The sequence below is a fragment of the Vanellus vanellus genome (genome assembly GCF_965231255.1).
Source record: "Vanellus vanellus genome assembly, chromosome: 20".
Taxonomy (NCBI): Eukaryota; Metazoa; Chordata; class Aves; order Charadriiformes; family Charadriidae; genus Vanellus; species Vanellus vanellus.
This window is the reverse complement of record NC_138925.1, coordinates 7089392-7101622: the sequence shown is the minus strand read 5'-3', so window position 1 is coordinate 7101622 and position 12231 is coordinate 7089392.

Here is a 12231-nt window from a genome sequence, read left to right as displayed (position 1 = left end):
TATAAACTAATTTTAATAAAGCAAAAGGGTGTTGACATTTCATGGGGTTACGTGTTACCCAAGGTGTGGTAACATCCTTGTGATTAAGAAAAACCCCACACATTTAATGTAGCTCTGTAGCTTTCCCTTTCAACAGTCATCTGGCCCTGTTATTGATTCAACTTAGCTGAGGCAATGGTTGTATAACAATGTCATACATCGATGGTAGCAAGGCCCCCCAAAAAGTCCAGATACTCATTCTTGGATGTTTGCAGTGAATGGAAAATGTCCCTTGTATAGCGTTGCAATTTTTCATCAACTACCGTATCTTTGTGCAATGAAAACAGAGACTGCTGGGGACAGCAGAAGGCATGAAAAAGAATGCCACCCGTTGCTGGGTCTGTTGTTCAGGTGGATCAATAGATGATGTTTCCCTAAGCTCCAGGAACACTGCTGTTGAGGTTGGTGGTACGCAAAGATGTCTTATTTCAAGAGCTGTGGAAAAATCTGCTGTAAAACCCGCATGGCTGAAACTGTTTTTTTTTCATCTACATTATAAACACTTTGAAACAGATCTTTAAGGATAATAAATGGTATTTTTTTTCCTTTGAGAAGAACATATTAAAGTGATACCTATTGGATGAGGAAGGAGAGGGTACAGGGAATAATCAAGTAGTGCTGCTACGCAAGTGAACAGAGGTAAATTCCACTTTGTAGTCAATGGAATGCGGTTGTTCTAACTGCACCTGTGTGACTTTAAAATCCAGCAGCTACCAATGTTTATATACTCATTCTTGCTCCACAATACATGCCACAAGTCCTATGGATTTTTTTCTCTAGTACGCTTTGGGGAGAATGTACTTTTAAGCATCAGCTGGGTGCTCTGCTGGCAGAGGGGGGAGCCCACAGCTGTCGGAGGGCATAGCAAGGAGCACCAGTAGTTGTTTCTGGAGCTTCAGAAAGCATGTAACGCACGGGAATGTCACCAAACCCTGTCGATAAAGATTGGCTGTTTCCACTGGGTTTTGATGGAGGAAGAGCAGTCAGGGCAAGCGGCCTGTATCCCAGCATGTATTACTATACTGTACTTCGTACTGTGTGAATATTTGTAATAAATTGGGCTGTTTCATGCATGACTTACAGCAACATAATCCAAGTGTTGTGACGTTCAGCGTATGTTGTTATACCTATAGTTTTTTTGAACCAAGTCTCGCTGTTCTTGGTAAATCAGAGTTGAAATATTTATTTTGTTGTAGAACTAAAAACGTTTGTCAGACTTTGTTTTGGGTTTTGTGACTTTTTTCCCCCCTCCTTTTTTTTTTTTCCCCTCCCGTGTTTCACTGTCATGATCTTCGGAGTAGGAGATGAGTTGTTCTGCCTTTGTGCCTGTTCTCCCGTATTTGTACAAGGAGCGCTGTCCTGGCAGGCGTTTCCCCGGTGCGCGGTCTCAACGTGCGGTCAGATGGTCCCGAGGAACACACAGCCCGAACAGGGAAGGCTTCAACCTCCCTGGGCGGAGAGCGTGATTTGCCCGCGGGCACTGTCAGAGGGAGAAGTAAACCTCTCTCTCTGGCGTCTCTCTGGAAGCCACGTTGCCTTTCTGCTCCTGACAGCAGAGACTGCTCATGTCAGGCTCGGGGAGCGCTGGGGAACGAAGCCAAACCAGCAGAGAAAATGGACATCGCGCCTCTTGATTTGTCCTGAGTTCGCTGTCACCACTGGAAAGCTCGTGGGGTTTTGATCAGTTCTTTCTATCCTCAGGATAGAGGGTTGTCCCTTAAGGAGCTTTCCTGTGCATCACTGAGGTCTTTTGGCTAAAAGACTTTTATTTTTATTTTTTAAGAGTCTTTTAGCTCTGAGTGATGCTACCAGGCTGCAGTTGTATCCTGAGCCTCCAGCCAGCGTGAGATTGTCCGGCCAGCAGTAAACTGGGGCAGAATGGGCTGAAAGAGCCAAGAGGCGAGCTGAGACGGGGCCCGCCGTGTTGAGGTGCCAACGCACAAAACTCCTGACTAATATGGACAGGAGGCTCCTGGCTGGGCCGGCGCTGAGACAAACACTCCGCGAGGCTTCCGCGCTGTTTGGAGAGAAGAGATTAATGGTGTGCGAAGCAAAGTTCCAGCGCTCCTCTGTAGTCATAAAATTTATAGTCCAAGAAAATTTGAGAACTCAGGAGGACGTGGTTCAGTACGAAGAAGTTGTTTATAACAAAATAAAGCCCACGTGCTTGAGCCTATGATTTAATGGCCAAGTGTGTTAATCCCCCTCAGTGGCGATGGCTATTTGTGGCGTGCAAGGGGAGAGGTCTAAAAAAGGCACAAATTAAATGGCTTTTTGTTTTTTTTTTTTTTCCCTGGGTCGTTCCGGCCTGCTCAGTGCCCTGCCAGTATGGGCCGCGGCAGGAGGACAGGATGGGGGCACCTCGCTATTGAGGTCCTAGCAGAATAGCAAAGGCAACCGGTTGCTGTGCTTTTTTTCTTCTTTACAATTTCTGAGAAGTTTAGGGTTTCAGGGAAAGTGGAGGTGTGGAGAAGTACATCTCTTCTTACCGGAACAAGTTTCTTTCTGACCCTCGTCTTTGAGTTCTTCACGGAAATGTTTGCCACAGAGTCACCTTCAAAAAGTCTCAAACACTAACAGCTTAGCTTGTACTTGTGGTCATAACTTTGGCCAGTTTTAGTTCAAGAGCACTTTCTAAAAGGTTATTGTGACACCCCACACAGAGCAGTTCATATTTACTGAAACTTGGCTGTCTTCCCCATGCCCTCGCTCTCTCCTCTTCCCCCAGCCCCTTCCTCCGCAAAGGCCTCGCACAACCTTCCCAGCAATCGACACGAAGCTTTTTGCTGCATACACGGTTCAGGTTCAGCCAAAACTGCTGCAAATCAGTATGGTTTTGTTGGGGTCAATGCTCTGTGCAGGTGTCCCTCAAAGAAGGGAGATGTGTTCACTATTCAGGGTTTTGAGATCGCTCACGTGGATTTTTCCTACCTGAGAGCTTTGTGCTTCTGAGATATTGATGCAGAATTTGATGCTCCAGTCCCGTATGACTCTCTGGGCTCAATGCCCTCATGGTTGTGTACTGCATTGCTCTGGTTGGTACCCTTCCCTCTTACACGGGCTGCGATGGAAACAGACTTTGCTGCTTAGCTTATATTTTGGGAACAATAAACCAAACCATCCTAGGATGAGCATTGACCGCTAATTTCATTGTCTTTAAGAGTGATTATCCTCACTCATAATTCCTTATTCTAAACAGAGTCCAGCCAAAAGTCTCCAGCTTCAAGCTAAAGTTCCTTCCTTGGCAAAGATGGTAAATACCATCGCCTCGTGCTTCTGGAACACGCCTCTGCCCTTGTCTCGGTGGTCTGGGCTAGGGAGTGCTGCTCTTCAGCTCCTTCTACGTTGGGTGCCCTCACAACACCTGCAGGTGACTGTGGTTTAGGAGCCTGACGGAGACCCCGCTGCGCTCCCTGGCGAAAACGCTAACGCTTCACCCCAGCGTACGGGGAGTTGCTCTCGTTCAGGGCGTAACTCCAGAGTTGCCTTCCAGGTGTGTTTCTGCTGGCGTGGCCGCTATAAGCTATGTCCTATGAGCTATATGGACAAAAGATTGCTGGGTTCTCCTGATCCCGCTACTTTTCGCCATCCCCGTGCTCGGAAGGGCAGGGAGCGGCGCTGGAGCAGCCCTCCCGCTGCGGAATCCGCAGTGAATTCTTTCTATTTAATTCACGCGGGGCCTCGAAGTCGGCCCTGGACAGGCTGTGGTAGAGTCGGGAGCTGAGCAGAGCTCCCTCCGTAACGCCAGGGCAGTCCCGTTTGCGCCCTTGCTCCTCTCTGCTAACTGCTCCAGGCAAACAACAGCGTCTTCCAGGCGCTCCCCGAGTATTTTCCCCGGCGGGGAGCTGACAGGTTATGAGGTTTTAAGTTCTATTCAAATTTCGCGTTTTGTAAATGATGTCGATGCCACACTCCAGACTGACTCCGGGGGTATTTATGTTGGATTAGCAGCACGTTGCCTGCCTTTCCTCACTCGGCAGAAGAGAGCCCGCCGCATGTAAACTCCCCTTGAATGGCGGGCTATTAACCGTCAAGCAAAATGATTAGTTTGTCATATAAAAGTCTTGTTATAAATAGGCGCAGGTTATAAATCAGTCCCGAGGACAACGATGAAATCAAACAGAACGAGAGACCCTTTCCGAGCCTCTTCCCTGGGAGAAGCCCGCACGTAGAAGCGAGCGACAGAATGTTTGCGAAATGCTTATACTCTTCAAGGAAAACTCAAAGGTAATTTGAAAACCGTTCTGAATTGGTGACTGTAATAAAGAAAGCAGAGTAAAATTAGCCCTAATATAGGCACTAATGCTATGTGATATTTAAAAATTAACACCATGAGCTTTGGCGTTGTAACTACTGTGATGGGGAAAGCCCTGAGAGCAGACCCCGAGCAGCTGAACCTGTTAAGGTTCCACAGAAAGTTCGGGAGCTGGGGACCCTCTAGAACCAGAACTAAGTACCAAGAAGACCTTGAGTCTTCATTGCTTCGTGTCCTCGTATCTATGGAAAGAAAGTGGCAAACTCTCATTGATTACAGAGCTGAATCTCACTTGGTGGTTTTACTCAAAGCTCCGGTTAGGCTGGGATCAATGAACGCTAATGGGGCTGTGACACGAGGGGTTCAGGTGTGCCAAATTCCCCCCAGGACAACTAATTTCCTGCAGAGCTTCCAGGACTCGGTATTCCCCTGATAAAGGACCAGCGGTGAAGGGCTGGGTCAGCTTTTATAGGAATGGTTTTGAGGAGTAGGTGCTGGAGCCCTGTGGAGTGGAGGAGCTGCATCTGCTGGTCAGTCGTGTTGTTCTACTGTTTGTTTGATGTTTGGGGGGGAAATAGTGGTTGTTTTTTTTTTTGTTACTACCTAAATGACCTCTATCTCCAGGCTTAGAAAGGGTATAGTGTTTTTATTTCCTCTGTGGTGGGTAGTTCTGATTTGAAGTAGCCTCTGGGTTCCTGGGTAGTCCTGAGAATAGACAGGGCAGGCCGTAAGAGTTGGAAAGGTCACCTTCCTTACGGCTCTTTGGAAAGCTTGAAATGTCCCGGAGAGCTGTGAGACTATGCCTTATCGTCTCACATTCTTAACAGTGGAAGTGCTTTAGTTCCCTTTATCCTGAAATCCAACACGGGCTGCCAGCTGGGCCAACGATCTTAGGCCTGTGTTGCTGAAACCATAGTGTTCCACAGTAACTGACCGCGCTATCGATGTAACTTCAGTTCAGGTTGGGGCGAATTTTGTCGCATCTCACAGGGGCTCAGTGTGCAGGGACCAAACACGTGTCTTTCTACGATGTCTTACATCGAAATTCCAAGTCTGAAGAGCATTGTTGAGGCACCTGAGCTGGGTTTGCCTCCAACATAGACTCAATGGAGAGGTGCCCGCAGACACAAGACCCTGGGCTGCTCCCTGGCCCTACTTGTCCCCGGGCTCCTTGGTGCCCGGGCCCTGGTGCTCGTTGTCTGTGGGCAGGGTGTTCCCATGCTCCGCTTTAAGGTGACCTTAGGGGGTGCAAGGCGGAATGGCTTCAAACTGGAAGGGGGGAGATTTAGTTGAGATATGAGGAAGAAATTTTTGGCTGTGGTGGCGGTGAGCCCCTGGCGCAGGGTGCCCCGAGAAGCTGTGGCTGCCCCATCCCTGGAGGTGTTCAAGGCCAGGTTGGACGGGGCTGGGAGCAACCTGGGCTGGGGGGAGGTGTCCCTGCCCGGGGCAGGGGGTGGCACTGGATGGTCTTCAAGATCTCTTCCAACCTGAACCATTCTGTGAGTCTATGGTATGCTTGTTTTCCTGAAGGACGGGTGGGAAGAGGTGTTAAGGACAGGCTGGTGCGGGGCGCTGGGTCAGTGCTGTGTCCATGACGGGCAGAAAAACAAAGTGCTCAGAAGTCGGGGGAGGAAAGGAGCAAGGCTGCGTTGTGGGTGCTCCTGTTGGCTCTCTCGGGCACTCGTGGCTAATTTATAAATGCCCGACAACCTTTCCTAGTTTTTTCCTTTAAGTAAAACGTAACCGAGGTACACTGCTGAGAGGGGGAGCACCGCTCCAGGGGCTGACTGGTGCGCGGCTCCGGCTGGCGGGGGCAGCCTCTGGCCTTCAGCCCCAGCTTGTGCTGAGGGTGGGCACAAGGTTCTTGGCGGTACTAGCTGCGATCCTAATTAGCCGGGATGCCTGTGTGGGCAGGAAACTGAGCTTCCGTAGATGGGAGAATACTCTTCGGTGTAGCTCTAGTTGGGGGGGGGGGGCGGAGGGGAATCTGAACCAATTTAAAGCAGCTGAAAACTGTCCTTAAAGCTCTCTCAGGTGTCTCCTTTGACAGAGCACTGAATGTTTGCTCTGTGCGTGTTGCACTTGGAATCTAACAAAACTTTACAGGATGATGAAGTTGGGGTGGGGTTGGTTTGTTTGTTTGTGTTTAAAGCAAAGCTCTTAAGGGCTGCTGCAATTATCGAACCCTCTTTTTTTTTCTTTTTTCTTTTTTTTTTTTTTTTTTTTTCCTTTTTTTCCCAGCAAAGGGTGCTGGGAGCTGCCAGTAATCTATAAAACAGGAATGACAGTCAGTCTGGGGGAAATGATCTCAAACAGTATAAATATGTCCAACCAGGTTTTGGTTTTAAAGCTTTTTATGAAGTGATAGAGATTCTGGGGATGTTTTTACAAGAGGCTGGGCAGAGAGGAACAGGGCAGCTCCCGTGGGAAGCCACGGCGTTGCCCTTGGGGTTGAAGCTGGGCGCAAGACAGCGCCGTCTGAGATGGCGGCTGGTGTATCGCTTGCCTGGGGGAGAAAACATGTCTGAGAGCAAGAGAATGGAAAGCCTGGGTTCTCCTTCCAGCACTCCCATTGACCTGCTTGTTGACCTTGGGCAAACTCCCTCAAACTGTGTCCCACCCAGTTCGGCCATTGACCCTTCTGGAAAGGGTCTTGCGTGGGTTGCAGCAGCCGGTGTGTCAGGCTCACACCAGCGTGATGAGTTCTAGAGCGCCCTTAAGTTGACCTTAGGTATCGCCTGCTATCCCTGATGACCGGCAAGAACTTTGTCTTTGTGAAGAGTGCTAGTGCTTTACAGGCGTGAATAACTCCTGCTAATGCTGCCACGGGTTGTGAGAGCATTCGTTTCCTCCTCCTGCTGAGAAGAAGGGTAGGGGTGTTAACTAAGTTCAGGGCTTCTGCGTGAGGGTACTAGCACCGAAGGGTCATACCTTTCTTCCACTCAGGAAAAGAGTCATCAGCCGTCCTGAAACCTTCTGGTGAAAATTAAATGGAAATTGCGCTGGGACTGGGGGGAACGTCTCCTCTGAAACCTTTCTGGGTAACCCACCACCATCATGCTGTAGCCTTTGCGTTGCCAGAGGTGTTCTGCAGTGGGAGGTGAGGAAATGCTGACCTCAGAAGATGATCTTTCCAGCTTCAACCACAGGCAGGAGCTACTGGAAATACCATCCCTTTGAAGGTTCCAGTCTCGCTATGCTCTTTTCTGTGGTTTGGATAAGTCCCTGCAACTAGATCTTCACCTGGGCCAAACCAGTACAATCAGGGGGCCATACAGGAGTGCTGGTTCCAGCAGCAGCAGGTGCCCAGCTGGATCGAAACACTTAGGGACCAGCAACAAGTGATCGCTAACCTTGTCACTACTTTTAACGGCCGGGAATCTGAAACTGGAGTTGCAGGCTTCTACCTCTTTGATCTCGTCCTCTCTCTCTCGTGTTGTCGTGGTTAATGACAGACTCTTTCAAAAATGCTGCGGAGTCTGACTAACGCAATCTGAGGGGTGTGCAGAGCTCCTTATTTCCTCCCATTGCAGACCTGCTAAGTGATTGGAGAAGAGTTTATTTTCCACTTCAGTTTGTCAGAGCTTTTGAGTGCCTGGGGCGAAGAGAGGGTTAATATTCTCTGCTGTCTTAAAAGTAACTTTTTTTTTTTTTTAATCAATTAAATACATATCTTTCATGGTCAGAAAAAGAAACTAAAGAATGTGGGATATCCAAATTCTGCACATAAAAATCCCATTTTGTAATAACAACATGTCTCGGGTTACTTGTCTGGAGGCAGTTCCTCTCGCAATGACATACGCGTAGCAGTTGTGCAGGGACACGGCGGCACTTGCCATCTTGTCACCGCAGTGAGGACCTTGTGAGGCTGTACCCTGTCACACGTGTCCCGAGAGCCGCCTTCACACCGCAGGTGACCGGGGGCCGTACAGAGTGCTCGGAAGCCATTCATTCGTGTCCCCCTGCGTCTCTGTCCCCGACAAACATCCCCTTTTCAAAAAAATATCTCGTCCACGAGGCCGTTGGCAGCAGCTGGAGGTGCTGGGTAGACACCGGAGCAAACTACAGTCAGCCTGACTCCTGCAGGGCTGGTATTTGTGGAATTGGTCTGTACTTACATGTTTACTCTTTCCTTTAAAGAAAAATGCCAGGGAGAGGGGGAGAGAATGTCAGACAGCGGTGCTAGACATCTCGGTACTGCATCTCCCTTGCCTTGCAGGGGCTCAATGGGTTACATTCTTCTCGCTTTCCCCCCTGTTTTAAACAAATAGGAGCTGGAGCCTTAGGGTATATTAGAGAGCGATAGGGATCTCCACCGCTAATACCATTCTGGGCTGTACCCGAGGAAGCCATTAGCTTAAAACTCACAATGAACAGGGTCTGATAACGGGGAGGCAGAAGGTGGATGGGGGGGGAGAGGAAGACCGTTTTCGGCTGCATGAGGTAACGCTCCCCACCAGCGGCCACAGCCGCTCTCTCGGGGCTGGAAGGGAAGGGAAGGGGAAGGGGAGCTTTCCGCAGGCTCGGCAGGTACGTGGGAACTGTCTGCGCAGCCTGGGGGGGTGTGCGAGAGGACTGAACAGTTGGATATAGGTGCCACACACACTCACTAGGTCCTCTCTCGGAACTACGGCTGCCTGTCCAGAGAACCCAGTCCTCCTCCCGTGCTCCCCCCGGACTCCTTTTCCAAGCCATCATCACAGAATCACACCATGGTCAGGGTTGGAAGGGACCTCCGGGGATCATCCAGTCCAACCTCCACCAGAGCGGGGTCGCCCAGAGCAGGTTGCACAGGACCGCATCCAGGTGGGTTTGGAATCTCTCCGGAGAAGGAGACCCCACAGCCTCTCTGGGCAGCCTGTGCCAGGGCTCTGCCACCCCCAAGGGAAAGAAGTTTTTCCCCGTGTTCAGACGGAGTTCCCCGTGTCCCAGTTTGTGCCTGTTGCCCCTTGTCCTGTCGCTGGGCACCACTGGGAGGAGTCTGGCCTCATCCCCTGGACACCCACCCTTCAATATTGATCAGCACTGATGAGATCCCCTCTCGGTCACTAACGATGTTAAAGCTATCTAAATGTCTGTGGTTTAATGTTAGCTCTCATTGCCTGGAGTAAAACCAGTAAGAATTACTGTTTAAGTCCTGCTGAACTCTTGCCCCGTGCAAAGTCAACCCCCCCCTCTGCACACCACCGGCACTTCCACATAGCGCACGAGGTGTTCGTGGAAGAGGTTCCTCGCGCACCAGGGACGCCTGGGGATCTGCCGCCCTTCCTTGCCCAGCTCTGCCGCCGTACAGCGATGCTCGGAGCGGCAGGAGCTGGGCCGGGGATCTGGGAACCACCGTCGTGCTCATCTCCAGAAGGGGCAGTTCCAAACTAGTTCTGTCTCCACTGGGCCACCGAGACCAGCGTCCTCCTTCCAGCTGGCCCAGCTAACCTCCAGGATTGCTCTGGCTGCCCCGCTCCTCGCATGCCCAGCGGAACGGCGCAGGCATTTGGGGTCATAAGGAATGTGCTGTTTTGACTCTGAAAACTCAGCGGGAGCACTCGCTGAAGACACAGTGTGGATGTATCGGGACCGAAAACAAAGGAGGTGTGGGGGGGAATGGAAAAAATTACCCATTCCCGCTGCAGCCAGGTTCCCGCTTCCCGTGTCCTCGTCCCGCCAGCAGCCCTGCCTGGGCACCGCTGCCGCAGCTTAACGACCCTAACGAAGCAGCGGAGCGTGGCCGCCGCTGAGCCTCCCGTGGTTCGCGTCACAGGCTCGCTGCCGCCTGCGAGCCACCGCTTCTCCCCGTGCTCAAGTGGCAAAAAGGAGCCGTCGTGTCATGTCCCTCCTCTTGCGAGTCCCCGAGCGGAAGCGACTCTACGCTGCCCTTGTTCTCGGCATCACTCGCGGAGGCACGGAGAGCTTGTTCTGCCCTGGCGTGGCTGAAACCCCGGCATGAAAATAGCTATGGCCTCGGCAGAGCTGGGCTAGAGCGGCTTTTTTTGGGAATATGGCTCTGTTCCACGCCGGGCGGGCTGCAGTTCTGACTAGAGGTTTCGGTAACTGCTTCCCGGCGTAAAAACTCGCTCTCATCCAATTAATAATGGTGGGAGGTAGGATGCCTGAGGTCAGCTCTGTTTGTCTGATGATTTCAGGCGGACCGTTTAACTTCTTTAGAGATGGCTGGTTACTCTCGCTTGTTTTGTTTTATTACAGACTTTTTTTTTTGAGGCTATTCATGGGTTGCCTGCTTCTACCTGCGTGCTTTTTTTTTATTCATGAAATCTGTAGAAACTTAGATATATCCGAGACCTTCACATCGCTGCCAAGTTTAGTTAGAATGGATTACATACAGATGTCGGGCATGATCTTATTTTACTAAGAAACCAGGAAATCGCTGCTCGGAAAGCTGCGAGACTGTTGTCTCGTATCACAGGATCTACATAAAAAGCCGTTTGGAAAAAAGATAACATGGTGTCTGACTTCTGTGCAACATTTTCATCCAAATGTGCCTTGCATCCTCTGGAGAAATATTGATTTCTATTTATTTATTGATTTTTATTTTAGTAATTCCAGACATAACCCTGATCCTCAGAGGGCCGAGTGTTCTATGCCTTGGTATCTCAGCTGCCTCGGGAACCGAGGCTCTTGGGAGTGAGAAGGAAGGCTGGGACACAGCCTGAATTGGGATTTGAGTGTATCTGTGCATGCTTGGGCCAATTTAGAAATGAGTCAGCCCTTACCCAACAAATCCCATCACATCCCATGACAAATCCCATCAGACCGGAGGAGTTGATTAAAGGGAGTGGAAAAGCAGGAGGGCCCCCCTAAGTAACTCTCTCGGATTATTCAAAGGTGAAGCGATAATGTGATAACAGCTAGAAATGATCTTTGTCTCTGCCAATAGTGGTGGATGGCACTCTGACCTCTGGAAACTGAGTAAAAATAATAAGAATTACTGCAACTGTAATAGTAAGAATTACTGAAACTTAGAACGAGAGGGAACGGGCACCAACTTGAGCATAGGCAGTTCCGTCTCAACCTGAGGAGGGACTTCTCTCCTGTGCGGGTGGCAGAGCGCTGGCACGGCTGCCCGGAAGTTTGTGCAGATCGACAGTTCTTCTCCCACATTGATAAAGGCAAAAAGGCTTGAAACGAGATGTTGTACCTCCCCTGAAAGGTCATGCAATGGACACTGGCGTCTGGGGCGGCAATAAGGCGTCGGGGGGTTTGAGAACGACTTATTTTACTGGGGCAAGAGGCTCTGTGAACCTGTTTCGGAAGGATGCTAGCGGTGGGGGCCTGAAAGGTGGCTGGGGAGCCTGCTGGCATCCCAAAGTTGGGGGTAAGGACGTATGAGGGAGCCTGGCTGGCTCTGGGAGAGTGCCGGAGACGTGGATGGAGGCAACGGGGCACTTGCCTCCTGTCGCTAGTATCTAAATTATTGGTGACCCGGGAAGGTTTGGGATTGCTCAGAGAAAACGTGTGAAGTGATCCCTTCTGCGCAATCTCTTTTGATGAGGCTTTGCTAGGGGAGGCGGGGGGTAGGGCAACAAAGCAAAGTTCCAGATCACATCTTATTCTTCCACCCCTGACTTTACTCTCAGCTGTACTTTTTCTTTTTTTTCTTTCCCCTCTTCTTCCTTTCCCCTCTTCTTCCTTTCCCCTCTTCTTCCTTTCCCCTCTTCTTCCTTTCCCCTCTTCTTCCTTTCCCCTCTTCTTCCTTTCCCCTCTTCTTCCTTTCCCCTCTTCTTCCTTTCCCCTCTTCTTCCTTTCCCCTCTTCTTCCTTTCCCCTCTTTCCTTGTTCTTTTTTTTCTGGGGGATGTCTGCTGGTTTCCTGCAAACACATCCCTCCTAGAAAGAACCAGCCTAAACCTCTCCCATTGGCTATTTGTCTTGGATTGTCTCACATGGCAAGCAGTCTGCTGGGATTAGATATGACAACAGGAAA